The 6,005-nt window shown below is 46.7% G+C and overlaps 1 long non-coding RNA gene across 1 annotated transcript; it reads left to right on the top strand.

The window, feature by feature from the left end:
- The first annotated feature begins 568 nt into the window (after window positions 1-568).
- LOC129539835 (uncharacterized) lies at window positions 569-4,105 on the top strand. Its single transcript, XR_008682528.2, has 4 exons — window positions 569-906; window positions 2,081-2,224; window positions 2,582-2,802; window positions 3,305-4,105. It is a non-coding gene; the product is annotated as an uncharacterized LOC129539835 (long non-coding RNA).
- Window positions 4,106-6,005: the final 1,900 nt, after the last annotated feature.

Raw genomic sequence — 6,005 nt, 5'->3', positions numbered from 1 at the left:
TATGATTTTGGACCAGGGGGTTTGAGGATCCAGGATACTCAAAAGGGTATGTTGACTTGTTTCATGAAAGCACAACCACATCTGTTTTCACTCAGCGCTGTATTTCCTGGGCTAACCTCAGTATCAGGCATATAATAGGAGGTTCGTGAATGGTTTTAAGAGTGCTTATAAACTATAAAGCACTGTACCACAAATGTGAGAGGTAGTAAATACTACTGTGAACTAAAGAAGGAAGCAAGCAGATTCTGCAGCAGAGATGTTTTGCAGAACAAACGGGAGAGGAAGACGTTTGGAGAAAATAGAAGTGAAATTGTGAACTGGGGAGGTGGGCGCTGGACAAGTGGTCAGGGGGCCTCAGGGATCAAGCCCTAATGTGTCCTGCATTGGGAAGTTACCAGGGCATGTGTGACCTCAGCACTGTGCTTTAGGATAATTAATCTGGAAGGTTCCTTATAGCAGGACAAGTGGGAGGGAAGAGCCTGGAGCAGGAAGATACTCAGAAAGCTGGGGCAATGACTCAGGCAAGAGATGAACAAGGAAGTGATGAGGAGCAGGGCAGAAGTCATGGGGAGGGATTGAATTTAGGGTGGGGATCATGCTGACCTTGTCCTTCGTTGTTCTAGGATGAGAGCAGAGACAGGCTGGAGTTGGCTTCTTACAGGGAAAGAGAGAGGGGTGAGGGGCTGCCTTACTAAGGGCGGAGGTGGGACTCTGAGGCTGGTAGCTGGAAGGCAAGAGCTCTTCCACACCTGTAGGTCCACCAGGAACAATCCAGAGGGGGTGAGGTGTCCAAAGAAGCAAGTGTGGATGATTGTACACAGTCTGCCCTTCAAGCCTCTCCTGCCTTGATCTGAAGCGGTTCTGAAAGGGGGGCCTTAGGTCGAGCCAGCTACCCCAGAAAATCAGGTTGGTTTACTCCCTCTTCCTAGGCATGAGTGTGTTTATATATGTCTTTATATGCATGTTTTGGCTTGTATTGATCTATATGTAGATATGTATATATTTACATATTTGTATATGTTCTAAGTGACTAAATTCATCTACAAGGGCATGTATTTGAGATTGTATCTTTATGCACGTTTCTGTATTAGTGTATGGACAGAATTAGCATTTCAATTCTCAAAGGAACCTAAACAATCCTGCACATCTAGGTCCCTCTGAGTGGGTGCATAGGTGTACAAACGTGACTTTGCCCGTTGTGCTGGAGCTGGCCCACACTAGCTCACAAAGAGCTACGTGTGCATATTTTTCTAACTGTTCATTGATATGTCATTGATAGCTCTAAGTTACCACGGTGGGAGTATTTACAGCACAGAAATCAGCAACTGGTACCAATCACATTGTTGTTATTTTAATTTCCTGGAAAGCTGGCTGTTAGACCTTTAGCGGCACACACTGGATAGATGTTTGCCGTGTGTGAGAGCAACGGTGGCCTCTGGTCTGTGTACATCAGTGTAGAAGTACATACGTGAAAGCATGTCCTGCGTAATGGGTCCATTTTTTATAGACTACAGATTCAGGGGTTCAAAATGCACCTGTTTTCCTACAACTAAGCATAATTTCTATCTCAGCCCTCCACTCTTAATCGAGCCGCTTACAGGAGAACTCAGTGATTTCAAGGTTTCGGTTTAGACTGACTGACCTCTCGTTCTTCCTCCTCTTGGTTTCCCACGCTTGTGTTTGAGGGCCAGGGGGCTGTGGGTAAGGGCAGCTCCAGGCATCTGGTGAGATCTGAGGTTTTCCCATCAGGGTCTTTGCTCATTTGCATCCAGTCTCCTAACAGCCCCTGAGATTCCCTTGGCTCATGAAGCATCCAATTTCCCAGAGCACACCGCCACTTTTGAAACCTATCCTCTTGGCAGCTGTCAGGGCAGGTTGTTTCCCTTCTCCTGGGCAGCTGGACTCTCCCTGCAGTCTGCTGCATACAGGAATCACAAGAGAAGAGAAGCAGCATCGCATCCCCTAACCACAAAGTCCCCGATAAGATAAATCTTACAGAGGCTGCAGCTCCAGAGGTCAGGGGCCAAGATGGGGTTTGAACCAGTTCTCTCTGACTCCAAAGCCTTTTCCATTCTACCAGACGGGCCAAATTCTCCGTGGATTAGGAACACCTGGTACATGCTTTCGGTCATGAGATGAACTGTTAGTCGCTCAGTCGTGTCCGACCCTTTGCGATGCCATGGATTGTAGCCCACCAGGCTCCTCTGTCCATGGGATTTCCCAGGTAAGAATACTGGAGTAGGTTGCCATTGCCTTCCCCCAGGGATCTTTCCAACCCAGGGATCGAGCCTGGGTCATGATGGGTGCTCAAATAACTATAGAATTCCCGGTTTCATCATTCGACTTTGCAGCAGCTGGTACCTCTGCAGACACTATGGTACGACAGGAACCCCAGAGGTAAGTGTGTGTGGAGTGAGGGCTGTGAGCTGAACTTCTTCTAGGAAGGCTGTCACAGATAAAGCCAGGGGTGAACGTTTCACCAACTCCTACTGCCCAGTTTGTCCCACTCCTTTATCAGGGTTTGTTCTTTCTGAACACTCCTAGTTATTACTTGTTCCTAACCTCTGCTGCTGCTGTTAAGGTGCTTCAGTTGTGTCCGACTCTGTGCGACCCCATAGACGGCAGCCCACCAGGCTCCGCCATCCCTGGGATTCTCCAGGCAAGAACACTGGAGTGGGTCGCCATTTCCTTCTCCAATGTATGAAAGTGAAAAGTGAAAGTGAAGTCGCTCAGTTGTGTCTGACTCTTCGCGACCCCATGGACTGCAGCCCACCAGGCTCCCCCATCTACGGGATTTTCCAGGCAAGAATACTGGAGTGGGGTGCCAGCACCTTCTCTGTCCTAATCTCTAGTCTGTTACTAAATTTGCTTTTCTGCCCCTAACTCTGAATGAATTACCTTTTGCACCTATTATCCTTTGACTCTCTGCTAATCACATTCTGTATCTGGTGCTTACCTTTACAGCAGTCTCTTCACAGACCACCACTCTTAGTTTTTCTCTTTTTGAATTATAAAGTGAAGGCTGCAGAGCCACCCAACTGCCAGACTCAATTACTGAGTTACTGACTCTAGCCTATGACTGTTTTGGAAACAATGCAATAGGAAGAATACAAGATCCTTACACTTTTGTTCCTCATCAGACCCCAGACTGAAAGCCCTCATCTTATATAAAGCCCCTAGACTCCTTACAGAAAGGGGGCCCACAGTCCTTGAGGCATGAGCCTACTGTGTTCCCCTCCTCCACCGGCTGAGGATTAAAGGCACCTTTCTATTTCCTTCAAATTTTCTTTGTCTTTTTATTCAGCTTCCGTGGGCAGAGAAAGCCAAGATTTTGGTGGGCAACAGAAGCAGTGACAGATTTCATTGTCTTGGGCTCCAAAATCACTGCAGACAGTGACTGCAGCCATGAAATTAAAAGATGCTTGCTCCTTGGAAGAAAAGCTATGACCAATCTAGACAGCATATTAAAATACAGAGACATCACTTTGCTGACAAAGGACCCTCTAGTTAAAGCTATGGTTTTTCCAGTAGTCATGTACAGATGTGAGAGTTGGACCATAAAGAAGGATGAGTGCCAAATAATTGTTGCTTTCAAACTGTGGTGCTGGAGAAGACTCTTGAGGGTCCCTTGGACACCAAGGAGATCAAATCAGTCAATCCTAAATGAAATCAACCCTGAATATTCACTGGAAGGACTGATGCTGAATCTGAAGTTTCAATACTTTGGCCACATGATGCAAAGATCCGACTCATTGGAAAAGACCCTGATGCTGGGAAAGACTGAAGGCGGGAGGAGAAGAGGGCAGCAGAGGATGAGATGGTTAGGTAGCACTACTGATTCAACGGACGTGAATCTGAGCCAACTCCAGGAGACAGTGGAGGACAGAGGAGTCTGCTGTGCTGCAGTCCATGGGGTGTCAGAGTCAGACACCACTGAGTGACCAAACCACAGCAATAACAAATCATCCCACTCATTAGCCTATGAAGTCACCCAGCCTATAAAAACTAGCCACCTCATGTTTTCAGACCTCTTTCATCTTCTGAGCTGGCCCACACTCTGTCTGCAGAATGTGTATCTCCCCCAAATAAACGTTCTTTCTCTTTATTATGGCTTGTTCTAGAATTTTTTCCTGTGCAAAGCCAAGAACCTAGTCCCAGGGACTCATCTGAGATAGATATTCCTAGATGGTCCCTGGGAAGTGACCATCCTCTCATGCCCCACACTCTTTCCTGCAACAGCTTAATCAGTTAAAACAGTCCCTTTCATGATACCCTGCCTGCTGACCTCAAAGGGCTCCTTGGAGCCAATCCCTGCTATTTCAATACCTGTTAAGAAATTGGGAGACCAATGGTCTGATTTGCTCAGGACTGAGGGACTTCATCTTATTTAAAAATAGGATGAGTTGGTCACTCTATGAAAAAAATAAATCACTCCTGGAGAGAAGTCCTAGGGCAACTCCAATGACCCATGACAGATTATATGGCTCAGGTGTCTTTAGGAGGAGAAATGTTGAGTTTTCAGTTCAATAAAATTGTCTTCCAATAATTTAAGAGAGCAGGATTTACATGCCATTGCAAAACAAGAGAACGAGGTATTGTTCCACAGATCAATTCAGCATTGTTTCCCAAATGATGTTTCCTTGAGAGATGTTCATTGATACTTCCAGAACAAAGTGCTCCTGTGGTCCCTCCGAATACTGAGTCCTCTTTGGTCTTCTGCCCCACCCTTATCCTGGGGAGTCCTGCTGCCCATCAATACACTAAGGCCCAGAAAAGCCCCAAAGGAGAACAACCAGTTCCATCCTCTTTAATGGCTCAATAAGCAAGGATACTTGTGCTGACTTTAAAAAAAAAGCACAACGTGAGAGTTTCGAGTTTCTTTATTTCAGGCAAAATAAGGACTGCAGTCCAGGAGATAGCACCTTAGATAGAGCTGGCAAACTGCTCCAAAGAGGCAGCGGGTGGGGGGAAAGTCAGTATATATGTGATTTTGGGCAAAGGTAGAATACATGCGATCAAGCATGTATTTTTCCAGAAGATTTCTGCTAGTTTCATGAAGCCTTCACTAACCACGAGGAACAGTGTCACCATGATGGAGTTTAGAGCTTATCTAGATATAAGGAGACACAAAAGTTGGGCTCATAAAATCAGTCCTGAGAATATCTATCTGAAGATCTGTTCTGCCAGTTTTCCTGGAGAACAGAGTGCCTCATTTCAGCTCTCCCCCATGAACTCCTTTCAGGAGGGTGTTGAAGGTCAGCAACAGCACATGATTTACCCCTTCTAGAGGCAGATGGCAAGCACCCAGGGCAAGTGCCAACTTGTAGTTGACACTTGTACCAAGGAAGTCTTATCTCACAAGAGGCATTAGGTGCCTAATATCTCTGCCCCTTCAACACACACACACACATTTCCTCTTAATTCCAGTTTGAAAACTCTGGAAGAGAATATTGATCTACAGGGTCATCTATTTTATGGTCCTGGAGGCCTTTTCCAGCTCAGTGATCTCACAGGTTAATCCGTCTGGAAGTGTATTTTCTATTCTTACTCACTTTCTTTCTTTTTTTTCTCTAATCATCCACTGGCATTTAAAAGTTGGGCTTTTCAACTCTCCAAGCAGCCTCACCCTAGAGTCCCAGGTATACTTTGTTTCCCTCTGGGTTGGAACCACCAGCAGCCCTGGACCTTTCCCAGAGCCTGGTCATCTCTGCTGGAGACCCAAGGCCTGGAGAAGATGGACAAAGCCATGGCCTAGCCAGGTGGGGCCTGCCCTCCTCCACTGCTTCCCTTCCTCTTGCCTCCTTCTCTGGGGCAGCCCAGAATCTTTTCCCCAAACACAGGCTCAGGAAGACCTTGGCTGGCCCCAGCCTTTTCTGGCTCCTAAGGAAGAAGGGCAATGTGGCTTTCGGCTCTCTAGACATAGAGCAAGGGCATGACCAGCTTAGGAAGTGTTGCCCAGAGCCTCTTTTGCTCCTTCCCCAACATCTTGCCTCTCTCTGAGTGGT

This window comes from Moschus berezovskii, chromosome 11, assembly GCF_049115385.1.
Source record: "Moschus berezovskii isolate FMDL1 chromosome 11, NW_MosBer_1.0, whole genome shotgun sequence".
In the NCBI taxonomy this organism is placed as follows: Eukaryota; Metazoa; Chordata; class Mammalia; order Artiodactyla; family Moschidae; genus Moschus; species Moschus berezovskii.
Note: the sequence above shows the minus strand (reverse complement) of the source record. Positions and strands in the feature narration are given on the sequence as shown.